This window comes from Neoarius graeffei, chromosome 12 (genome assembly GCF_027579695.1).
Source record: "Neoarius graeffei isolate fNeoGra1 chromosome 12, fNeoGra1.pri, whole genome shotgun sequence".
In the NCBI taxonomy this organism is placed as follows: Eukaryota; Metazoa; Chordata; class Actinopteri; order Siluriformes; family Ariidae; genus Neoarius; species Neoarius graeffei.
Window position 1 is genome coordinate 55,578,224 of NC_083580.1, and position 27,681 is coordinate 55,605,904.

The window sequence follows — 27,681 nt, forward strand, 5'->3', positions numbered from 1 at the left end:
TTATCCACTTAAGCAAGGGCACAGCAGGGAGCTGAACACCATTCCAGGCAAGGGTCACTATGTTGGCTTATGTGGTTAGAACATGTTTGTGGTGTTGTTAATTCGCAGATGTCGAGAGGCATTTTGCAACTCTTAATTGTCGTGTTGTTTTAATCTGGCAATAGCGATAGCGTTGCGAGCCCTCCATCACCACTTGCGACTATATAAATTCTTCTTATTATTTGTCTTATTATTATTATATTGTTAATTCATAGATACTCTAAGCTAATGAATAAATAACATGATTTTACATCTTTTGCTTTTAATCTTGTCAGTTAATTAAAATAAATTGGGCAGTTTTAGTTTGCTCACTATTAGTTCCACAGGCATGTAAAGGTGCTTTCACACAAGCCCGTTTTGTTTTTTACTAGCCTATACCCTCCTTCAGTGATTTTCTGTATTTTGATTTAATGTGTCTATTTACTATACATTTATATCTGAATCAGCTTTGAATCAGTATGCTCTTCTTTTTCTTCTCATCTTGTCTGTAGTTCTGTGTTACTGAAAATGTAAATTGTCATTTTTTTCCCATTTATATATACTGTAGTTGTATATTTAACAGTTATTCCACAAAATCGAGTCGTACATGAGCTGATAGCCAATGAAACGCGTATTGCTGACTTGGTTATAAGCCATGTACGACGAGATTGAGTGGAATAACTGTTTTATTCTATCCACATTCACTGGATTTTTACTTTTTGCAAAACTGATAAATAAAAACTTTATACAAAACGTCTGACGAAATCATTTCTGCTTAGAATGTAAACAAACCGGCGAAATGACAGGAGCAATTTGTGAAAAATGCTATAATAATAATTCTTGAAAAATAAAAAAGATAAGTTGTTACTATGAAATACTTTCATTCCATATTTTATTGTTTTTTTTGTATTTTGGGGGTTTTGTTTTCAAGTTGAGTTTTTATTTCGTCCTCGGTTGGTTCAGCAACACATGCTGCCATTTTTTTCTTCTTCTTTAGGGTTTTTTGGCGGTTGGCAAACCAACTTAAAGGTGCATTACCACCATCAACTGGGCTGGAGTGTGGAACAGGAGATACTGAGGGTGAGACACAACACACTTTATTCTTTTAGCTATTTCTGTTTCTTTTAAATACTTGACAACAAAGTGATATATCTGACTTGATGCATTCTGCCATTTTGTTTTTCTCTACTCACGGTATATGAGCTGATAGCCTAGTAGTAGAGTAGCCAGAGTGCATGATTGCTCATATCCAGTGAATGTAGATAGAATAAATAGAGGCTATTACACGGTGGAATGAAGATATGAAATTTATCTTCAAGTGGTGAATATATTTCACCACATAGCTCAATATATTTGAGCTATGGTCACTCATGAAATATTTTTCAACATGAGAAGATAAAACTTCATATCTTCGCTCCACCATGTAATATTTTTTTTTATTATATGGACACATCCACAAAAAAAAATAGCCAAGTTAGTCAAAAGAATTTTACTTTTGAACCGGTTTGCTGTTTTAACAACGTATGTCAAGTCAGCAGGAAAACATTGGGAGTGATGTCATTGGAGTGAGGATATTAGAAAATATGTCATTCAGGTCCAGGATGTATTTTCTTTGGAAAAATACAAAATTTTACACATGAGAATATAAACTTCAAACCTTCAAGCCAATGTGTGATTTTCTTTTTATAATGTATACACATTCACAAACAAAAAGTACCCAAATTTATCAGAACAATCCATCAATATCCTCAGAAGTGAGGATCTTGGAAAATATGTTACTCCATGTCCCTGATGTATTTCATATGAAAAATATGAGTGGTGTATTTCCCAGTAAAACACTCGTGTCTATATAATAAAATGGACTACATAGACACTCCAGAAACCAGAAACCTTTGAGAAGGCTACATCTTAAATCATTCACTAAACGGGAAAATATCAAGAGGGTAAATTTGATAGTGTCCCTCTTTCTTTGATCTCTCTCTCTCTCTCTCTCTCCAAATATAAGTGTGAATATATTAGCTAAGTGAAACGTCCATTCCCTCATCCACTGAGATTAGCTAGCAGACAAATTCCCTCACTAACTCTACTACTTTGAAGTCTCCTGCTAGAGAGCCAAGAGCTTTTCTCCCTCATTTACATAATCTAGCTGCTACGTTCCATCACACAGATGTCTATTTGGAGGAAATGTTAGATGCTCTAATTTCCTATCAAGATAGCATTATGATCAACACCACTGATATCATTTTGGGTTCCCCTTGGGATACAAAAAAAAAAAAACATTTAGCAAGGCCTGATCTAATCTATCTCTCTATAAGTCTGTCTATCCTCATGAATAAATACATTGTTATATTTGAGCACACCTTTGCATCCAGTTAAAGACAGCACATGGTAAATTACTATAAACACAACCAATGCATTATATTGTTAACATAAATAAGGAATAAAGCACTTCACGAAAGATGGAGTTACTGTTACCACCCGGAAGTAGATTATTTTCCTATAACAGCATGTCCCGAAGTGTTTTAATCCTCTGAGTGCCGCAGGTAATCACAGCCCTGCTGATATTCACTACAGCAGTAGGATTACATGTGCAACAGTGATTTTATTGAACAGTTCTATAAACAAGTAATTAACACTTCAGACAAAATAGGACCAAATATTATATTTATTTTTGCTCTGTCAATTAAAATAGTTCCCAACGAAACCACAGCAGGATAAAGCATTGTATGTTGCCAGGCAACACATTTACATTTACCGTAAATGTAGTTTACGGTAAAACTACAGTAAGCTGTTTCGATGTAACAAACTGTTGCTTAAAGCAATACGGCCTTTTGATTTCATAAAATCCGTGAAACTTAGTTCCCTCTGAAATTTGGTCATTGTGATATATGTTTATTTTTGTAATACCTTAAAAAAACCCAGATCATTCTGTGGCTGGGAAGTTATTTAATTTGAGCAGATTCCTTAGCCAATAATGTGCATGAAATCACTTGCTTCGCGCAGTCAAGCAGACAGAGGAAGTCCGTGTGCGCATGCGCATGCTTACCTGAGCCGTCATTGTCTTCTTCATCTTTTGGGTTTTACGGCAGCTGGCATCCAGTGTTGCATTACTGCAATCTACAGGTTTGCCTTGACTGTGCACTGACAGAATGATGTAACTGCCACTAAACAAACAGCATGATCACACCGAGCCACCGATATTTATTAGTTTGGTCCTGCGCAGGGGCGTCACTAGACCCAAGACCATACTGGGGCACAAAAGGGGCACAGGAAATGTATGCGAGCGCGCGAAGCGCGCGAGCTAAAAATTTTGCACTATATTTATATTTATATTTATATTTTTTATATAATATATATTACATTTTATGTAATATATATTATATTTTATGTAATATATATTTATATATTGATATTTATATTTAGAAACGGCCTGCTTAAAACTAGTCACTAGAGCTGTAAAACTCAAAATGATTACGAGGACACTGAATCCAGGTCAATCATTTAATAATAACAGTATGAATATTTGCAACATTTGTGATAATAGCAATGTAATACTTATACTGTTGGTAATATTGTAAAAGAACATATTAACATACAATACAACACCGCCGAGTTTTTAAACTCAACCAAGAGTACTTAATGGCCAACAGTATTCACACTTGATACCTTTTAAATCACCAAACATATCTTTGTAAGCACACGCATTTTCAGCATTGAACATCTCTAAACACAATCCAAAAGCCTCTAAAAGCACCACTGTGTGTGTGTGTGTGTGTGCGCGCGCGCGCGTGTGTGTCTGTGCGCGCGCGCGTGTGTGTCTGTGCGCGCGCGCGTGTGTGTGTGTGCGCAGAGCGCGTGCATGTGCAATTGAAATTCGGTTCAATAATTCAATTACAATACTCAACTGGACGTAGCCTCCAAAACAACAGTTGTGTGTCATTACGTTAGGTGGCTATCTTCACACAGTCCATCACAAACCTATCAACGCGATCTGGCAACACGCAAACTGAGGGCTCGCGGCTTGCCACGTTGCAGACGACGGAATGAATGCAAACTTTTCAATATCCCTTCGTTTCAAACAAAAAATCAAGACAACACGAAAACAATGTCCCAACACATATTAATTCTACAGCGTTACAAAAATGACAGTGGAATTACTGTCTACTAACCTGTAAACAGTTGAAAAACACGGAGAGATGGTTTCCCCTGCTCTGAATTTCATTGCATCTGAGGGCTGCTGGAGTCTGTGGTCCCCATAGCAACCAAGATGTTACTCATGTCACGCGCACACTTTTTTCACATTGCTTAGTGTGCGCGAGGCCAGCCAAAACTACCAATGTAAAAGCATTGTAGATGGTCTTCTTCGCGCATCGGTTAGCCTACCCCACGTTATGAATTAATTAAATTGCAGCTATTCCCAAGTTTAAAATTCAGAGCGTTTCGTCACTGGATTTTTTTTACTGGGGCACTACAGATCTATACTGGGGCACGTGCCCCAGTAAAATACCCCTGGCGACGCCGATGGTCCTGCGTTTCCTTTCCTTCGCCATACAACAACTTTTCTTCTCACTTTCTGTTACTGTAGTCAGTCTTCCAAGTTTCATGTGCACACTCACGTCTGCCATTGCTCTCTCCTGTTTCAAATTTGTGTTCCACAATGCGTTGTGCAAATGGGGAAACCCCACCACATGATACATGACATAGTATCTTGAATTAGGTCCCGGTGAGGCAAGGAAAAAATGGCAAAGAATTTAGGGCGACAAGGCTCTTAATTAATTAATTAATTAATTAATTAATTGTTCTTTTAGGGGGAAAAAAGTAATAAAATTGGAAGTCTGTGATCTGAATTCAGTAGCATTCAGTTCACTAAAAAAAAATTATTGGGTGTCAGGGAAAATTCTTTTTATGGCCTAAATTTGAGAAATCTGAAAGGCAGTCTACCTTTAAAATGGAATTTTATGCAGCAAACACAGACAAACAGAGCGATGCAAACAGTGAAATGTATCAGTGCTGTTTTAATAAATTTCAGCACGAGAGGAATACCTCCTGTCAAATCAAAATAGTGAACTGGAAGTGTTGGCTAAAACCTCTATATCCTTGTTTCCTTCCCCAACTACTCTTTATTTCTCTCTTTTGAGGTTAATAAGAAAAATAAAATGTAGCTTGCCATGTTGGAAAAGCTAAATTTTTGCTTTTTGTCTGACTCTTACAAAATGCAACATTGGATATTCCCTCCATAAATATTTAATAAAAATTAATTCCTGTGTACTGTATATTGTTATTATAGAAAGAATAAAATATGAGAATGAGTATCTTAAAGGTGCTATGTGTAAGAATTTGTAAGAATTTAAGTTTGAAAAATTCAAGAAATTCACCAAAATTGTCAACAGAATGTGAAGAAATAACAGCTTTAACACTGTCAAAACATCTATGTACAGTGGGGCAAAAAAGTATTTAGTCAGCCACCAATTGTGCAAGTTCTCCCACTTAAAAAGATGAGAGAGGCCTGTAATTTTCATCATAGGTACACTTCAACTATGAGAGACAGAATGGGGGGAAAGAATCCAGGAAATCACATTGTAGGATTTTTAATGAATTAATTGGTAAATTCCTCGGTAAAATAAGTGTTTGGTCACCTACAAACAAGCAAGATTTCTGGCTCTCACAGACCTGTAACTTCTTCTTTAAGAGGCTCCTCTGTCCTCCACTCATTACCTGTATTAATGGCACCTGTTTGAACTCGTTATCAGTATAAAAGACACCTGTCCACAACCTCAAACAGTCACACTCCAAACTCCACTATGGCCAAGACCAAAGAGCTGTCAAAGGACACCAGAAACAAAACTGTAGACCTTCACCAGGTTGGGAAGACTGAATCTGCAATAGGTAAGCAGCTTGGTGTGAAGAAATCAACTGTGGGAGCAATTATTAGAAAATGGAAGACATACAAGACCACTGATAATCTCCCTTGATCTGGGGCTCCACGCAAGATCTCACCCCATGGGGTCAAAATGATCACAAGAACGGTGAGCAAAAATCCCAGAACCACACGGGGGGACCTAGTGAATGACCTGCAGAGAGCTGGGACCAAAGTAACAAAGGCTACCATCAGTAACACACTACGCTGCCAGGGACTCAAATCCTGCAGTGCCAGACGTGTCCCCCTGCTTAAGCCAGTACATGTCCAGGCCCGTCTGAAGTTTGCTAGAGAGCATTTGGATGATCCATAAGAGGATTGGGAGAATGTCATATGGTCAGATGAAACCAAAATAGAACTTTTTGGTAAAAACTCAACTTGTCGTGTTTGGAGGAGAAAGAATGCTGAGTTGCATCCAAAGAACACCATACCTACTGTGAAGCATGGGGGTGGAAACATCATGGTTTGGGGCTGTTTTTCTGCAAAGGGACCAGGACGACTGATCCGTGTAAAGGAAAGAATGAATGGGGCCATGTATCGTGAGATTTTGAGTGAAAACCTCTTTCCATCAGCAAGGGTATTGAAGATGAAACGTGGCTGGGTCTTTCAGCATGACAGTGATCCCAAACACACCACCCGGGCAATGAAGGAGTGGCTTCGTAAGAAGTATTTCAAGGTCCTGGAGTGGCCTAGCCAGTCTCCAGATCTCAACCCCATAGAAAATCTTTGGAGGGAGTTGAAAGTCCGTGTTGCCCAGCGACAGCCCCAAAACATCACTGCTCTAGAGGAGATCTGCATGGAGGAATGGGCCAAAATACCAGCAACAGTGTGTGAAAACCTTGTGAAGACTTACAGAAAACGTTTGACCTCTGTCATTGCCAACAAAGGGTATATAACAAAGTATTGAGATAAACTTATGTTATTGACCAAATACTTATTTTCCACCATAATTTGCACATAAATTCTTTAAAAATCCTACAATGTGATTTCCTGGATTATTTCCCCCCCATTCTGTCTCTCATAGTTGAGGTATACCTATGATGAAAATTACAGGCCTCTCTCATCTTTTTAAGTGGGAGAACTTGCACAATTGGTGACTGACTAAATACTTTTTTTGCCCCACTGTATGTTACTTCTGCCAAAAGTGAAGTCACATGCATTCAAACAAGTTTTTTTTTGCACCCTCTGTTGTCTAAACAGTGCATTTACAGCTAAGAAAAACTAAACGATTGCCCAGCCTGATAAGAATCGCAATTCTTTTTTTTATTATTATTATTTCATTGATTTGAATCATAATACATTTGTGTTGTGATTGTCTTGCAGAAGTATTCATCCCCCTTGGTGTTTGTCCTGTTTTGTGACATTACAAGCTGGACTTAAAATAGATTGTTGGGGGGTTAGCACCATTTGATTTACACAACATGCCTATCACTTTAAAGGTGAAATCGTTGTTTTATTGTGACACAAACAATAATTAAGATGAAAAAACAGAAATCTGGAGTGTGCATAGGTATTCATCCCCCAAAGTCAATACTTTGTAGAGCCACCTTTTGCTACAATTACAGCTGCAAGTCTCTTGGGGTATGTCTCTATTAGCTTAGCACATCTAACCACTGGGATTTTTGTCCATTCCTCAAGGCAAAACTGCGCCAACTGCTTCAAGTTAGATGGGATGTGTTGGTGTACAGCAATCTTCAAATTATGCCACAGATTCTCATTTGGATTGAGTTCTGGGCTTTGATTAGGCCATTCCAAGACATTAAAATGTTTCCCTTTAAACCACTCCAGTGTAGCTTTAGCAGTATGTTTAGGGTCATTGTCCTTCGGGAACGTGAACCTTCGTCCCAGTCTCAAACCTCTGGCCAACTCAAACAAGTTTTCCTCCAGACTTGCCCTGTATTTAGTGCCATCCATCTTTCCTTCAGTTCTGACCAGCTTTCCTGTCTCTGCAGATGAAAAATATCCCCACAGCATGATGCTGCTACCACAATGCTTCACTGTAGGAATGGTGTTCTCAGGGTGTTGGGTTTGTGCCCCACATGGCATTTCCTATGATGGCCAAAAAGATCAATTTTAGTCTCATTTGACCATAGAATCTTCTTCCATGTGTTTGGGGAGTCTGCCACATACTGTTGGGCAAACTGCAAACGTGTTTTCTTAAGCAATCACTTTTTTCTGGTCACTCTTCCATAAAGCCCCACCCTGTGGCGTGTACGGCTTCAAGTGGTCCAATGGACAGATACTCCCATCTCTGCTGTGGATCTTTGCATCTCCTTCAGCATTATCATTGGTGTCTTTGTTGCATCTCTGATCAATGCCCTTCTTGCCTGGTCTGTGAGTTTTGGTGGGTGGCCTTCTCTTGTCAGGTTTGTAGTGGTGATATATTCTTTCCATTTTGCTATAATGGATTTAATGGTGCTCTTTGGGATATTCAGAGTTCTGGATATTTTTTATAACCCAACTCTGATCTACAGTGGTGCTTGAAATTTTGTGAACCCTTTAGAATTTTCTATATTTCTGCATAAATATGACCTAAAACATCAGATTTTCACACAAGTCCTAAAAGTAGATAAAGAGAACCCAGTTAAACAAATGAGACAAAAATATTATACTTGGTCATTTATTCATTAAAGAAAATTATCCAATATTACATATCTGTGAGTACCGACTAGTGGCCTAGTGGTAGTGTGTCCGCCTCTCGATCGGGAGATCGTGAGTTCTATTCACGGTCGGGTCATACCAAAGACCATCATAAAAATGGTACCTAGTACCATCTGGCAAGGCACGCTGCAATACAGATGTGCATGGGGAGTTAAACTCTCGTGGTTACCAGAGGACTAGCCCCCCACTGTAACCCTAGCTATGTGAGAGGCCGAGGGCTACGGAAACGGAGATCAGCGCTGCCCGATGCGCCACCATCAGAGTTGGGCCTGGTTAGTACTTGAGTGGGAGACTGCCCAGGAATACCAGGTACTGCATGGGAAGGACTTTGACTTTTTTGACTTTTGACATATCTGTGAGTGGCAAAAGTATGTGAACCTTTGCTTTCAGTATCTGGTGTGACCCCCTTGTGCAGCAATAACTGCAACTAAACATTTACGGTAACTGTTGATCAGTCCTGCACACCGGCTTGGAGGAATTTTAGCCCATTCCTCCGTACAGAACAGCTTCAACTCTGGGATGTTGGTAGGTTTCCTCACATGAACTGCTCGCTTCAGGTCCTTCCACAACATTTCGATTGGAGTAAGGTCAGGACTCTGAGGTGGTGTTTACATTAGACCATATCCGTCTCGTTTTCATTGCGGATACACTGTCCGTTCACATTAAAACGCCGGGAAACGACTCCACAGGCAGAACAACTTGAATCCGCCAGGGCCCACGTATTCAACCCAGTTCGTATCTGATCCGGTGCTGTGTAAACATTGAGATACGAAGAAACGCAGTGCTGAGCTCTAGCTGACGTCGTCATTGGACAACGTCACTGTGACATCCACCTTCCTGATTCGCTGGCATTGTTCATGCCACGTTGGTCATGTGACGCGACTGCTGAAAAATGGCGCAGACTTCACTTCCTGCTATTGTTTCTGCCTTGTATCACCTTTTTGTTTTTCATTAAAGAGTATAAAAGTATGAATATAATGCTTTGCTTTGTCAATGTTGTTCATGGTAAGATGCAAATACTGCCCATTGTGTAGTTATGATTGTCTTTAGGCTTGCCATCCTTCCACTTGCAAGTGGTGAGTGACTTGCGCATGCCCGATATGCACTGGGATCACACACACAGCGGCTCAGTCCCGAATCACTGCTCGTGCGCTTCACTCGCGTGCTCTGTGAGCTGCGCAGAGCCGGAGTGCGCACCCTCCAGAGGGCACTCGCTGTTCAGGGCGGAGTGATTTGGAGCGCAGCCACTGAGGAGGAAGCGCTGAGCCGCACTGACACATTTCAACTTACGTGCTGTCTATTAGTCATGTGATTAGCGTATCTGTGTATTGGCGTTGCTGTGTGCATGCGAATCGTGTATTGGCGTTGCTGTGTGCACGCGAATCGTTTTAAAAACGTTAATCTGATGATCTGCTGATACGGTCTAATGTAAACACCACCTGACTTGGCCATTCCAAAACATTAACTTTATTCTTCTTTAACCATTCTTTGGTAGAACGACCTGTGTGCTTAGGGTCGTTGTCTTGCTGCATGACCCATTTTCTCTTGAGATTCAGTTCATGGACAGATGTCCTGACATTTTCCTTTAGAATTCACTGGTATAATTCAGAAGTCATTGTTCCATCAATGATGGCAAGCCATCCTGGCCCAGATGCAGCAAAACAGGCCCAAACCATGATACTACCACCACCATGTTTCACAGATGGGATAAGGTTCTTATGCTGTAATGCAGTGTTTTCCTTTCTCCAAACATAACGCTTCTTATTTAAACCAAAAAATTATATTTTGGTTTCATCCGTCCACAAAATATTTTTCCAATAGCCTTCTGGCTTGTCCACATGCTCTTTAGCAAACTTCAGATGAGCAGCAATGTTCTTTTTGGAGAGCAGTGGCTTTCTCCTTGCAACCCTGCCATGCACACCATTGTTGTTCAGTGTTCTCCTGATGGTGGATTCATGAACATTAGCATTAGCCAATGTGAGAGAGGCCTTCAGTTGCTTAGGAGTTACCATGGGGTCCTTTGTGACCTCACCGACTGTTCTTGGAGTGATCTTTGTTGATCGACCACTCCTGGGGAGGGTAACAATGGTCTTGAATTTCCTCCATTTGTACACAATCTGTCTGACTGTGGATTGGTGGAGTCCAAACACTTTAGAGATGGTTTTGTAACCTTTTCCAGCCTGATGACCATCAACAATGCTTTATCTGAGGTCCTCAGAAATCTCCTTTGTTCATGCCATGCTACACTTCCAGAAACATGTGTTGTGAAAATCAGACTTTGATAGCTCCCTGTTCTTTAAATAAAACAGGGTGCCCACTCACACCTGATTGTCATCCCATTGATTGAAAACACTTGACTCTAATTTCATCTTCAAATTAACTGCTAATCCTAGAGGTTCACATACTTTTGCCACTCACAGATCTGTAATATTGGATCATTTTCCTCAATAAATAAATGACCAAGTATAATATTTTTGTCTCAATTGTTTAACTGGGTTTTCTTTATCTACTTTTAGGACTTGTGTGAAAATCTGATGTTTTAGGTCATATTTATGCAGAAATATAGAAAATTCTAAAGGGTTCACAAACTTTCAAGCCCCACTGTATACTTCTCCACAAACTTTGTCTCTGACCTGTTTGGAGGCTCCTTGGTTTTCATGTCGCTTGCTTAGTCGTGTTGCAGAGTCAGGGTCCTTCCAGAACAGGTTGATTTATACAGACATCATGTGACAGATCATGTGACACTTTGATTGCACACAGGTGGATCTTAATCAACTAATTATGTGACTTATGAAGTGAATTGGTTGGACCAGCTCTTATTTAGGGGTTTCATACGAAAGGGGGTGAATACCTTTGCACACTCCAGATTTCTGTTTTTTCACCTTAATTATTGTTTGTGTCACAATAAAACAATAATTTTCACCTTTAAAGTTGTAGGCATGTTGTGTAAATCAAATGGTGCTAACCCCCCAAAAAATCCATTTTAATTCCAGCTTGTAATGCAACAGAACAGGGCAAACACCAAGGGGGATGAATAGTTTTGCAAGACACTGTATCATTGCACAATATATTGTGACCTGCCTAATAATAACAACGCATTTTTCTTACATAATGTGATATTTGAGGACAAGTGCACAACATGAACTTAAATAAAGGTAGGGGCAAACTTGCACAAATATGTGGTTAACTTCAAACGAGCGGCCCATTCAGCCCATTTAAGACTTTAAGCATGAAGAAATTAGCTTAAAATTCTCAGAGGGTATGAGAGAGCTTTGATGTGTCTCACTGAAGCTTTCTCAGTTTCATTTTTTATCAATTGTGGTGGGAATTCTCTGTGCACGATATTGAGTCTGGGGTGTTGATGTTAGTTACAGGAATACTCTGAGAAAGTAAGGAATAAAATACTAGAGGATGTGCTGATAAGAGAATAAACAATATGAAAGAGTGACTAGTACAACCTGAAAGTGGATTTTTATGGAGTCTTTTATTCAACAGTGCTGTGATATAATGATAATTCAAGTACTGTGTTGAGAGAACAAAATTGAGTATTAAAAATTTAGCATTATATATTGGAGTAAAGCCTCACAAGGCCTAAACTTAATGATCGTCTTCATGCTTCACTTAGCAAACAGCTGCCCCATAAGACCTTATGGGAAACTGATATTAGACTCACTCTATAATTTCCCTTGTTCAGTAGGCATTCATCTAAGCTATACATTAGCCTTCTATCTCACTGATATCAACTGAGTAAATGTAGACAGTGATCAACTCAGCACATTTCCAGAATTGCATGCAATGTTATATGCAATATCAGGACAATCAAATATTTAAAATCACATCATGTCTAAATAATCCATGTCTTTTCTACTAATTAAAGCTAGATAGCCTTTCGATTTTATAAAATCGGTGAAATTTTGTTCCCTCTGAAATTTTGTCATTGTGATATATGTTTATTTCTGCAGTATCTAAATTTTTTTTAAAACAAACAAACAAACAAAAAAAAAACAGGCCATTCTGTGCCTGGGAAGTTATTTAATTTGAGGGGATTCATGAGCAAATAATGTGCATGAAATCGCTCACTTTGCACAGTCAGGCAGACAGAGGAAGTCCGTGTGCGCATCTGCAGGTTTACCTTCCTCTTCTTTTTCTTCTTCTTTTGGGTTTTTTGGCAGCTAGCATCTAGTGTTGCATTACTGCCATCTACAGGTTTAGCTTTGACTGTGCACTGACAGTTACATCATTCTGTCTCTAAACGAACAGATGATCACACCAAGGTGCTCGCTGACCTCCGATCTTTATTAGTTTGGTCCTGTGTTTCCTTTCCTTCGTAACATAATGTCTTTTCTTCTCGCCTTCCGTTATTGTAGTCGGTCTTTCACGTTTCATTCGCGTTCTCCATTTTCCTCACCTGTTTCAAATTTATATCCCACAATGCCTTGTGCAAATGGGGAAAGCCCACCACATGATGCATGATGTAGTATCTTGAATTGGGTCCTGATGTAACAAAAAAAAAATAGTGGTGAATTTAGGGCCACGTGGCCCTAAATTCATTAATTATTCTATTAAAAAAATAAATCAAATTGGAGGTCTTTGATTCAAATTCAGTAGCTTTCAATCCACTAAACAAAAATAATTGGGTGTCAGGGAAAATTCTTTTTATGACCTACACTTGAGAAGTCTGAAAGGCAGTCTATCTTTAATCCCACTATGTGCCTGTTTGGGAAAAACAACAACAACAACAACAACAACAAAACCCTCCATCAAGAGCTAGGTTCGTGAATTATGCAGTTTGTCTAACATCCAGTGTAGAAGGTTCAGCTTCTGCTCAGTGTTTCTGCTAGTGTCCTCACTTTTGTAGTAAGACATGATTCACATTTGTAATCGGAACTGTAGCACTCTGTCCTGATTGCTAATTGTATCCTTTGGGTCTTGCATGCCTGCTGCATGTTTATTACTATGTTTGCGCTCTCCCTCCTCTGCTTCCGACTCCCATCCTTTCCCTTTCTATTCCCCCCTGTGCTTTTATGCATGTAATTCTGTTCTATTTAGTGAACCACCATGAGCTGCCTTTCACACTGGACAGTCTGCTTTTCATGATTATAATTGGTTCAGCTGCACTTGGCTTTATACTGCTAAATTGGATCCTGTATAAGGATCAGATCAGTCATTTTGTGTTTTTCATTAATTTTTCAGGTAAAGCATGACCTTTTATTTGATTTCATGGTAGACTTTGAAAGTCTGGAGAAGCCGTACATTGTCATTAAAAGTTATTTAATTAAAATAATTACCTAAAGTATTAGCTAATAGTGACTATTATGAAATAATTGTAGATTACAGCAGTTTAAGAATTCTTCTTCCACTAAAGTTGTTTGGGAGTCACCTGCTTATTAGGGATATAACAATACACAGACTTCAAGTTTATACAAACAATATGATGGTGTCTCGATACAATATATTCAATACTGCAAAAAATAATTATCACCTGAATATATGTGCCCTGGGTTTCCATTTTCAATTGAATGAAACATTCGGCATAATAAAAGTACAAAAAAATTTAACGAAACATGACACAGGAAGGGCGGCACAGTGGTGTAGTGGTTAGCGCTGTCGCCTCACAGCAAGAAGGTCCGAGTTTGAGCCCCGTGGCCGGCGAGGGCCTTTCTGTGTGGAGTTTGCATGTTCTCTCCGTGTCCGCGTGGGTTTCCTCCGGGTGCTCCGGTTTCCCCCACAGTCCAAAGACATGCAGGTTAGGTTAACTGGTGACTCTAAGGCTACGTTTACACTAGACTGTATCTGTCTCGTTTTCTTCGCGGATGCACTGTCCGTTTACATTAAACCGCCTGGAAATGCCTGGAAACGGGAATCCGCCAGCGTCCACGTATTCAATCCAGATCGTGTCTGATCCGGTGCTGTGTAAACATTCAAAATACGCGGATACGCTGTGCTGAGCTCTAGCTGGCGTCTCATTGGACAACGTCACTGTGACATCCACCTTCCTGATTCGCTGGCGTTGGTCATGTGACGCGACTGCTGAAAAACGGCGCGGACTTCCGCCTTGTATCACCTTTCATTAAAGAGTATAAAAGTATGAAAATACTGCAAATACTGATGCAAATACTGCCCATTGTATAGTTATGATTGTCTTTAGGCTTGCCATCCTTCCACTTGCAAGTAGTAAGTGATATGCGCTGGGATCACACACACAGCGGCTCAGTCCCGAATCGTGGCTTGTGCACTTCACTCGCGCGCTCTGTGAGCTGCGCAGGGCCGGAGTGCGCACCCTCCAGAGGGCACTCGCTGTTCAGGGCGGAGTGATTTGGAGCGCAGGATGCCTGCGGAGCCGAGCGTATCCGCGTATTGGCGTTGCTGTGTGCACGGCTAACGGTTTTAGTGTAAACGCGAATCGTTTTAAGAACATTAATCTGATGATCCGCTGATTCGACGTAATGTAAACGTAGCCTAAATTGACCGTAGGTGTGAATGTGAGTGTGAATGGTTGTCTGTGTCTATGTGTCAGCCCTGATGACCTGGCGACTTGTCCAGGGTGTACCCCGCCTTTCGCCCGTAGTCAGCTGGGATAGGCTCCAGCTTGCCTGTGACCCTGTAGAACAGGATAAAGCAGCTAGAGATAATGAAATGAGATGACACAGGAAGCCAAAGTGCTCCCATACACCAGCCCAGATTTGGACATTTTAAAGTTCCTGATTACTGCTTACTAAAGCCATTACTATTTTTTTCTTGAGCTAAAATGTTCGTATGTTAGTATGTTTATATGCTTGCATATTGGCTCAAGAAAATCAGCATGTTTAGGAGAAGCTTTTTTTTCCATCCCTGTAGCTGATAGAGGCCACAACACTTCCAAATTAAGACAACACTCACAAATGCAGAAAGTGCATGCATCAATTCGACAACGTGTAGTTGCATCACAAAACGTCTTGCAAATTGAGAAAATGCTTGCAAACATGCATGATGACCAGCTCCAGGTTCTGTTAGACAGACTCTCAAACAGATAACCTCAACCAGAACTGGATAACTGCTGTTGAAATGGACATACATCTCAAACAGACATCTGAACTCTAAAGTTAATGCACTACACCTGTATTTCTGATGTTCACTCTCTCCAGATATATGTACATGCCTCAGAACAATTAAAGAATTTAAAACTATGACCAATGCCCTAGGCAGCACAGTGGTGTAGTGGTTAGCACTGTCACCTCACAGCAAGAAGGTTCTGGGTTCAAGCCCAGGAGTCAACGGGGTCTTTTCTGTGTGGAGTTTTCAGTTTTCCCAAGAAGATAGGTTGTATTTACTGTTTAAAAGTTTTTGCTTTTCTTGTCTCTGATTAAAACGAGTATCACCAAAAACAACAGGAAGAAACTGTGTAAGGAACAAAGACACATGGACCTAAAAGTGCAAAACAGTTCGAACAGTGTAGCATACCAGTGTCCTAATATATCGTAGAGGAGAACCTGTGTCAGGATTAACTTTGGTTGAGACCGGCAAGCAAGGTACAACTTGGAGACTTGCTGGGTTTCCTTGGAAAAGGCTAACACCAAGGGAATTCTGTATGCTGAACCTATGTAAGAAAAACTACTTTAAATATGGTCCTAAAACTGGAAAAAAAATCTGCAGCAGAGCCTGTGTCAAATCCAAGGCAGTTCTGTATACTATAGTCCAAACCTTTTTTGAATTCCTCAAAACTGGCGAGACAGAGGTGGCACGGTGGTGTAGTGATTAGCACTGTCACCTCACAGTAAGAAGGTTATGGGTTTGAGTCCAGTGGCCAACGGAGGCCTTTCTGTGTGGAGTTTGCATGTTCTCCCCGTGTCTGCATGGGTTTCCTCCGGGTGCTCTGGTTTCCCTCACAGTCCAAAGACATGCAGGTTAGGCTAATTGGTGGCTCTAAGTTGATCATAGGTGTGAATGTGAGTGTGAATGGTTGGTTGTCTCTATGTGTCAGCCCTGCGATGACCTGGTGACTTGTCCAGGGTGTACCCTGCCTCTCGCCCATAGTCAGTTAGGATAGGCTCCAGCTTGCCCGCAACCCTACACAGGATAAGTGGTTACAGATAATGGATGGATGGTGAGACAGATTGGAATCTTAATCATGTTGCTGCAGGTACTAGCTAAAGGAAAGCAAGAGCCCCACTCAAAATGTAGCTCTAGCAGTGGCTGGATGCTTGCAAGAGGAATTTCCCTCAAGCCTGTTCTAAATGTTCAGACATCCTTTAAGGTTGGTTCCTTTTGGTCTATAAGAACATAAGAGGAGCAAAAATGTGATGTATGTATGAAGAAAATAGATACAAACTCACTAAAATTCAGTGCAAGACTGGCAAATACGTATTCCTTACACAGCTACTGAAATCCATTCCACTTACATTGGACCCCACTGTCGTAACCCTTGTTACCCAATTTCTTCTGTAAAAACAGTTAATACCTTCTAGGTAGAGAAGATAGTCTCACCAATAGCCCAGGACTCTGACCTCCTCAACTCACTTTGTTCTGGGCTTGAGCTGTCAGCTTGGTCTCGAGTAGCACAAAAACTCAAAATTAAATGGACAGACGCTGCTCCATTGCATAGATAACATCAAGCATAGCAAGTCCAGCTTTAAATCTATAAAATACATTTGTATTAGTGAGTTATTGTTTCATTTGGATCATGTTTGCTTTACATATAAAGCACAAACTGTAAAAGTATTTTTAATCTATGCACTCCTTACCACGTTGTAACATACAGTACCAGTCAAAAGTTTGGACACACCTTCTCATTAAATGGGTTTTATTAATTTTTATTAATTAAAAGACACTTCATGTCTTAAAATAATGATGGACTGTCATTTTTCTTTAATTTGTTGAGTGGCTTATGATGTGGATTATTACAGTTGTTAATAGGGCTATTTACTGTATATTTTATTTATTATTTACTGTTTGATAGTCTCAAACTTAGGGTGCATATAAAGGGAGCAATGCAGACCTTGTGCCTCCTAAGGCTCTCTAGTGGTCGACACTAGAAATACACTAGCCAAATGGGGTCTGAGGTGGAGGGCAGGGTGGCAGAGGTGTGAATGATTCCAATAAGCATCTGAATAGCAGTGAAACTGCCTGGCTTGAACTTCCCTAGCTTTGGATGAAACTACCAAGAAAACTCACTCATGATTGGTGGTCATCCTGGGCCATTATAATACAGGCTTGGATAAACCCCTCCCTACTATTATTATTACTACTACTACTACTACTACTAATAATAATAAATAGAAAAGCACTCGGAGAGCGCAGACATCCACCAAGAATCCTTTAAAAAAATCCCAGATCCAGAAGGTGATTCGGATCACCGCCAAAATTTAATGGATTGTTACTTGTGCCCAGTCACACCTCTGGAAAAAATTTCAGAGCAATCCATTCATTATTTTTTCCATAATGTTGCTAACAGACAAACCAACAAACAAACAAACCAACGCTACCGAAAACATAACCTCCTTGGCGGAGGTAATAATAATAATAATAATAATAATAAACCCCCCCAAAAAGTTGGGACGGTATGTTGAAATTGAAATAAAAAGTGAAAATTATAACTTGAAAATAATCCTTGTCTTGTATTGTACTCAAAACAATACAACAGCACATTATTTGATGTTTTACCTCATGAATTAGATTTTTTTTCCAAAATGAACATATTCCAATGTTGATTCTTGCAACACATTTCAAAAAAAAATTGGGATATTAAAGCATTTACCACTTTATAATGTAGCCATTCCTTCTCACAACACTTAAAATATATTTTGGGACTGAAACCATCAAGTGATGAAGTGTTTCAATGCGTGTGAAGTGTGTGCAACAATATGGGGTCGTCATATTTTTCATTTCAAAATTCGCCACACCTATTGTGGACAGAGGGGACAGACACCCTCTCCTTCCACAGCCATACTTTTGTTATGTGTGCAGAATGTGGTTTTGCATTGTCTTGTTGAAATATCCCTGGGAAAGATGTTGTATTGAAGGAAGCATGTGTTACTCCAAAATCTCAATGTACTGTTCTGGACTAATGCTGCCATCACAGAAGTGTAAGTTACCTTTGCCAAGAGCACTAACACAATCCCATACCATGACAGACCCTGGCTTTTGGACTTGTTACTGATAGCAGTCTGGATGGTCCTTTTGTCTTTGGTTCAGAGCACGTGGCGTCCATTTCTTCCAAAAAAGACCGGGAATACTGATTCGTCTGACCACAACACACATTTCCACTGTGTGATGGTCCATCCCAGATGCCTCCAAGCCCAGAGCAATACACAGCGCTTCTCAACACAGGTTAACATCAGGCTTCCTTCTTGCCCAATAAAGTTTTAACTAGCATTGGTGGATGTAACTCTGTACTGTAGTGCTTAATGATGGCTTGCCAAAGTAATCCCTAACCCATGCGGTTATATCAGCTATAGGTGAGTGACGGTTCTTGATGCAGTGCTGTCTGAGGAATTGGAGATCACAAGTGTTCAGGTTAGACTTGTGCCCTTGCCCTTTATACACCAAAATTCCTCCAGATTCCTTGAATTGTTTAATGATATTATGCACCATAGAGGGTGAAATATTGAAATCCCTTCCTATCTTTCTTTGAGGAACACGGTTTTTAAATAATAATTTTATCACGTATTTGTTGACACTGGAGATCCTCAGCCCATCTTTGCTCTTCAATGACTAGGCCTTTTCCGGATACTGATTTTACCAAATCATGGATTGGCATGGTAGTGTAGTGATTAGCACTTTTGTCTCACAGCAAGAAGGTTCTGGCTTTGAGCCCAGTGGCCAACGGGGGCCTTTCTGCATGGAGTTTGTGTGTTCTCCCTGTATCTGTGTGAGTTTCCTCTGGGTGCTCAGGTTTCTCCCACAATCCAAAAGACATGCAGTTAGCTTAACTGATTACTCTAAATTGTCCATAGGTGTGAATGAGTGTGCAGAAAGGAACTGGCCACCCTACTGCGACAATTCTGGCCAAGTCAACCAAACATGGTTCACCTCAAGCTTGGATCAGGTTCGGTAGTGACAACGATGATGACCAAATCATGATTACAATCACCTGTTTCAAATCACATCTTTATTTAATTGTTTTTCCTTCATTAGTAGCCCCATCCCAACTTCATCTCATCTCATCTCATTATCTCTAGCCGCTTTATCCTTCTACAGGGTCGCAGGCAAGCTGGAGCCCATCCCAGCTGACTACGGGCGAAAGGCGGGGTACACCCTGGACAAGTCGCCAGGTCATCACAGGGCTGACACATAGACACAGACAACCATTCACACCTACGGTCAATTTAGAGTCACCAGTTAACCTAACCTGCATGTCTTTGGACTGTGGGGGAAACCGGAGCACCCGGAGGAAACCCACGCGGACACGGGGAGAACATGCAAACTCCACACAGAAAGGCCCTTGCCGGCCCCGGGGCTCGAACCCAGGACCTTCTTGCTGTGAGGCGACAGCGCTAACCACTACACCACCGTGCCGCCCCCCCATCCCAACTTGTTTTGGAATGTGTTGCAGGCCTGAAACGCAGGAATGGATATATATTCACAAATTAAATCAAGTTGACCAAACAAAACATTAAATATCTTGGGTTCATACTGTCTGCAATTAAATGCAAGTCAAAAGTAAATTAAAAAATAACTACTTTCTTTTTTTTAAATTAGCATTTTCCATGGGCGGCACGGTGGTGTAGTGGTTAGTGCTGTCGACTCACAGCAAGAAGTTCCGGGTTCAAGCCCTGTGGCTGGTGAGGGCCTTTCTGTGTGGAGTTTGCATGTTCTCCCCATGTCCACGTGGGTTTCTTCCGGGTGCTCTGGTTTTCCCCGCAGTCCAAAGACATGCAGGTTAGGTTAACTGGTGACTCTAAATTGACCGTAGGTGTGAATGGTTGTCTGTGTCTATGTGTCAGCCCTGTGATGACCTGGTGACTTGTCCAGGGTGTACCCTGCCTTTTGCCCGTAGTCAGCTGGGATAGGCTCCAGCTTGCCTGCGACCCTGTAGAACAGGATAAAGCGGCTAGAGATGATGAGATGAGCATTTTCCATACTATCCCTTTTTATTTGGGGTTATATTTAAAAAAAAAAAAAATCTAAAAACTGCATAATAAAAAGTATTCACTGTTCTTTCTCATATTTACATTTATACTATATATGTTCAACAGGGTACACATCTTCCTTTTTAATCCTCCATGTCCATTTCTGTGCTTGCACAATAAATATTTCTGCCCTCAAGAGGTTTCACATTGAGAATGGCAGAACAGATCAGTCCTGCTGTCATGAAGATCAAGGAACTGCCAGTGAAACTTTGAAATGAAGTTGTTAGGAGGAACAAGGATAGAGAAGGTTATTAAAACATTGACAAAGCTTTGAACCTTCTTCGGAACACTGTGAAATCCATTATGACAAAGTGGAACAAGACCCAGACACTACCAATATTGGGCCAAACTGAATGCTTGGGCAAGAAAGGCGATTATGTCCAAAATGCCAGCAACAACACTGAAGGGGTTACAGAACTCACTGACTGAAATAGAAAAATCTCTGCAGATCACAACAATATCATCAGCTTTTCACAGATCTAGTCTCTATTCATGAGAGCAACACAACTGTGTACTTTGCCCTGTGCACCCCCTGCCCCTTTTGGGGTGATAAATGCAAATTCTGAGGTCTCTGCCTATTTAACAGTATAAAATATCACCATCTTGCTTTTTAGCTATTAGTAGATCAAACCATATCGCCAGTCAGGCAAACAATTATGTTATGTTGTTGCCAGTCAATAATCTGAAATAAGGGTTGAGTGTCCTTCAGTTCCACACTATTTTCATCTTCTTTACTGATGACTTGAAGTTATCAATCTCTTCTTTTCCTGTTCTTTGCTCTTTGGGGAAGTAAAGACAATTTTATTATTATTATTATTATTATTATTATTAGACAAGCAGCAGCTTTTAGGCATGGTGCCATTAGTTTTTCCAATTTGGCACCAGCAATTTCACAGTGCTTGTTTTCACCCAAAAGGGGGCATGGTCATTCTGATGACAGGGACACATGCCTGCTTTCATCAGTGGGAGAGTGGCCAGAAGGAAGCCACTTATGTTCGGAAACCTGAGAGCTTCTGAAAAAAAAATTGTGGTCTGTTGAACCAGCTGATCTAAAGCCAAATCTTAATGTTTGGTGCAAGCCAAATGCAGTCCAACACCAGGTAACACCATCCCGCTGATCAAGCATGCTGGTGGTAGCATGATGCTTTTGGATTGCTTGTCAGCAGGGATAACTGGAAAGTTTGTTGCCATCACATGCAAATATAAGCAAAATGTTCAGGAGAACCTGTTCCAGTCAGACAGATAGACAGATATCTGCATATATCCCGTATGTTCCAAAATGCTATAAATCCATTGTGATAAACTTGAGGGGAAAAAAATCTTTACCAAAGATTGGCAGTATGAAAACCACTATTTTTTGTATGAAACTTTAATATAACACTCTGAGGTTGTAATAACATTAAAAATGCAAATCTAGAGTTTGAGCTTTAAAATCTTGTTTAAAATAATAATTTTTTCCCAAAATGTGATATATTCATGAAACTTCCCCCCTCCCCCAAATGCTATAATTCTATGACATTAATAAAACCGATTTATCTTGTGTGAAATATAACTAGAAGCAAGAAGTAAAGTTGAGCTACACATATAACAGCCTCTGAACTTGGACCATCTCTTATATTGGATCACAGTTTTTCCCAAATTACATTCATCTTATCATCTACAATGCCCCAATTGATTTTACACACAAAGCTCTGAGGAATGTTAATAGACCCAGTCAGATGTTTACATGAAAACTTTTTTTTTTCATGAGACAAACTTTTTATTCTGAACAATAAACTTACAAATTTGGACACCTTGTGCAGCATGTACAGTACAATTAAATTCATAGCAGAGCAAAGCTCCATACTTCCGAGAAAATGGTAAAGTATTGGCTTTTGCGTCCACAGGATACCGGATCGTAAGTGCAAGGTGATGTATCTCATAAACACTTGACCACTTGCTTTTTTAAAAAAATAACATGGGATTATTTCTTAACATGTTTCCCACTCATCGGGAGCTCCGCTTTTAGACAGTGCCTAAATACATATTTTAAAGTGGCATATCTAGATCCAAGGAGGAATCAGATGTGCTCAAATTGGAAAACATTGGACCACATTCTCTCTTGGAATAATATAAAACATGAAGATAAGAAATCTTTGATTCCATCAAAGTCATCTATTTATTTTGTTCAAAATCTCACTAAAAGATGGGGTATTCTCCACGATGTTGACGATCAGTGGGAGCTGCCATTACTGCATACGTATTTGAATGGAGTGCTGTGACTGGTTGAGCGGAGATATTGGGTTCTGCTGAAAATCAGTAGTGCTGTTTGTTGTGGTTTGGAAAGAAAGAGGATATATAATGCAGAGAAATGTGGCAGATATCATGTTTTGCATGAAACTGATTATAGAACTTTGAATAGCGATCAAATGCCAAACTTCTTTTGGCGGGAACTTGATTATTTTTTTAAATGGCGCTTATCGCATTTAGGAAAATTATCAACATTGGGGTGGTAGAAGTATGCCTCCTATCACCACATCATCATTTTTTCTTCCTATAACAACATGCCCTCAAATGTTTTATTTCTTTTAAAAAGCTGGCAACAACAGATATTATGCATAGTAGAAATGGATCTAAGAGAAAATTTTGAATGAAAAGGCTTGTTTGGTGACTGATCCTGCTTTATGACTGAGTTTAATCCTTATTTATGTGTTATGTTTCCAACTGTCACATTTGTTCTATTAGTTTATGAACCAATCAAAATAAATTCAATGATAAATTAGAGTTGTTTGTAAAATGTATTCATGTATGTTAGCCAACTTAATTGATGCTCTACGCTTTCTGGGCTTTACATTGATCATTGGAAGTTATACATGTTTATTGGCCTATTTTAAGGTTATATATTATTCCATGTACATGCCTTGATCAGGATTTTATTTTTTATTTCTAAACTAAAGCTATATCTATATCTTTAATTATGTATGAATTAACCATGAATTTTTATGCTGCAATATGTACTTGTAATAGATTCTGTGCTGCATTTGTCACATGTGCAACTCTGTCACAGGGAAGCAATATAGCCTGCTAGCACTCACCACAGCTGAGTATACTTCTTTATACTCATATTTAAATCTTTCCATCAAAATAGCTAAATGTCAGTCTTTCTCATTATGGTTCAGTAATTATCTTCAGGCCATATTTGGCCAGCTTTTAATAGTTCTTGTAATAAAGATGCCTCTCCATTCCAACTACATATGTTTACCTTTGGAAGATGCTGTATTGTGCATTGTGTTTGGTGGAAAGCATTATTTTTTACAGGCCATAATATCTGCACTACCCATCTTTATGTCCATTTTGTTCTTCTAGCTTGAGATGGTAAGCTGAAATGCGATTTGAGGATATGTAGAGGCCACAGCTCCAGCTGCTTAGGGAGAGCACGGATGAATATTTGGGCTGACTGGAAGTCCTTATTATTTACACCATTTCTTTAATCAAGGCTGCATCAAGGAAAGCTAGGACAGGTGGTGAAGCAGTCTCAGGACTCCACTGGGTCTGTGTCAGCATCTTGCAAAGTGCACACTCTGCACATTTCATTGTACCTGCTTTAAGGACACTTCATCTTCAAAGCCACTCTCACTATTCCTGACATGCCATTTGATTACTTGTCACAGCTGAAAAAGGGATGCTGCTATTCATTAGCATGTCAGGGAGTCTAATTATTTCCAAGATCATCTTTAAGAAAGACTGGACCATCTTTAATGTATATGACAGAGATATAAAAGAGGAAGTTGTTAGATTGAATCATTGATACTGTAGTATTCACAGATCAGTTTGGACTGAGATCAAGAAAAGGAAAAAAAATTAAATATTCTATTAATTAGCAATGTCATTATATAGCTTTAAGAGAAGTAACAAGGCCAAAGAGTTTAAGACACTTATTTGATCAATCTAAGACAGGATGTCATTAAAGGATATACGCAGAACCTCATCTCATCTCATTATCTCTAGCCGCTTTGTCCTGTTCTACAGGGTCGCAGGCAAGACGTTACGGACGTCAAGGTCATTCACTCAAACCGCTACCTATATGAATCACTTTAATTGTAAAAATTACTATATTAGATTTATTGTTAACGCTTAAAACTATTCCTGTGCCATTCTTGAGGTCTCAAGGCATTTATAAACGAAAGTGAGGCCATGTCTCTGCATATATGCTTTAAGTAGTATGTGTAAAATCTCTCATTCTTATCTCATTATCTGTAGCCACTTTATCCTGTTCTACAGGGTCGCAGGCAAGCTGGAGCCTATCCCAGCTGACTACAGGCGAAAGGCGGGGTACACCCTGGACAAGTCACCAGGTCATCACAGGGCTGACACATAGACACAGACAACCATTCACACTCACATTCACACCTACAGTCAATTTAGAGTCACCAGTTAACCTAACCTGCATGTCTTTGGACTGTGGGGGAAACCAGAGCACCCGGAGGAAACCCATGCGGAGAATATGCAAACTCCGCACAGAAAGGCCCTCGTCGGCCACGGGGCTCGAACTCGGACCTTCTTGCTGTGAGGTGACAGCGCTAACCACTACACCACCGTGCCGCCCCTGTGTAAAATCTGCATTACAAATTTAAACTAAAGTTCACTTCACAAAAATTAGCAGTAGTGTAAGGTGTCATAAGATCGAACATTTTGACAGCTATGACAAAATGACAATTATCTATCATGGCAACATAACACTGATCTAAAACTAGACATACACTCATGATATGACACCAAATGACATATTCCCTTCCATGACACATATGCCTTATATCAAGAACACAAGTTCTTTTCATGTACCACTTAATGCAAAAATCATAACTTACTTTTCTGTGCAAAAACACCAGTTTTATAGTCCAGAAAAACACAGTATGTCTCAATTTTTGCCAGTATGTCTGAACAGGGGCACCGTTGGGGGAGTTAGGATGATTCTAAGGGCCCAGCACTGACAGAGGACCCTCAGAGGACAATATGAATATTACCATCCATAACCACTTATCCTGTGCAGGATCGCAGGCAAGCTGGAGCCTATCCCAGCTGACTATGGGCAAGAGGCGGGGTACACCCTGGACAAGTTGCCAGGTCATCACAGGGCCAACACATAGACACAAACAACCATTCCCACTCACACCTACGGTCAATTTAGAGCCACCAATTAGCCTAACCTGCATGTTTTTGGACTGTGAGGAAAACCGGAGCACCCGGAGGAAATCCACGCAGACACGAGGAGAACATGCAAATTCTGCACATAAAGGCCCCCGTCGGCTGCTGGGCTCAAACCCAGGATCTTCTTGCTGTGAGGCGACAGTGCTAACCACTACTACACCACCATGCCACCTAATATTACCATGTGCAAGTTAATTTACAACCCCGATTCCAAAAAAGTTGGGACAAAGTACAAATTGTAAATAAAAACGGAATGCAATGATGTGGAAGTTTCAAAATTCCATATTTTATTCAGAATAGAACATAGATGACATATCAAAGGTTTAAACTGAGAAAATGTATCATTTAAAGAGAAAAATTAGGTGATTTTAAATTTCATGACAACAACACATCTCAAAAAAGTTGGGACAAGGCCATGTTTACCACTGTGAGACATCCCCTTTTCTCTTTACAACAGTCTGTAAACGTCTGGGGACTGAGGAGACAAGTTGCTCAAGTTTAGGGATAGGAATGTTAACCCATTCTTGTGTAATGTAGGATTCTAGTTGCTCAACTGTCTTAGGTCTTTTTGTCGTATCTTCCGTTGTATGACGCGCCAAATGTTTTCTATGGGTGAAAGATCTGGACTCCAGGCTGGCCAGTTCAGTACCCGGACCCTTCTTCTATGCAGCCATGAAGCTGTAATTGATGCAGTATGTGGTTTGGCATGGTCATGCTGGAAAATGCAAGGTCTTCCCTGAAAGAGAGGTCGCCTGGATGGGAGCATATGTTGCTCTAGAACCTGGATATACCTTTCAGCATTGATGGTGTCTTTCCAGATGTGTAAGCTGCCCATGCCACACACACTAATGCAACCCCATACCATCAGAAATGCAGGCTTCTGAACTGAGCGCTGATAACAACTTGGGTCATCATTCTCCTCTTTAGTCCGAATGACACGGCGTCCCTGATTTCCGTAAAGAACTTCAAATTTTGATTCGTCTGACCACTGAACAGTTTTCCACTTTGCCACAGTCCATTTTAAATGAGCCTTGGCCCAGAGAAGACGTCTGCGCTTCTGGATCATGTTTAGATACGGCTTCTTCTTTGAACTATATAGTTTTAGCTGGCAACGGCGGATGGCACAGTGAATCATGTTCACAGATAATGTTCTCTGGAAATATTCCTGAACCCATTTTGTGATTTCCAATACAGAAGCATGCCTGTATGTGATGCCGTGCCGTCTAAGGGCCCGAAGATCATGGGCACCCAGTATGGTTTTCCGGCCTTGACCCTTACACACAGAGATTCTTCCAGATTCTCTGAATCTTTTGATGATATTATGCACTATAGATGATGATATGTTCAAACTCTTTGCAATTTTACACTGTCAAACTCCTTTCTGATATTGCTCCACTATTTGTCGGCGCAGAATTAGGGGGATTGGTGATCCTCTTCCCATCTTTACTTCTGAGAGCCACTGCCACTCCAAGATGCTCTTTTTATGGACCCTTTTCATGTGACGTCACGACAAATGCGGCCGCCATTTTGGACATGTACTACCAGTAGTTTACCACAGCCAACATTGAGGAACGGCAGCAAAGAAAGTGTTTATTTTCAGCAAGACTTCCATCATGCCACTATATTGTTGTGCACCTGGATGTAGTAACCATCAACAAACAAGGCAAGGGTTATCATTTTATCGGATCCCGGTAGATGCTGACTGACGGAGAAGATGGATAGCGGCATACCAACGCTTGTGTAGTGACCACTTTGTTGGAGGTAAGACGAATAAAATTAGCCAGAAAAGGC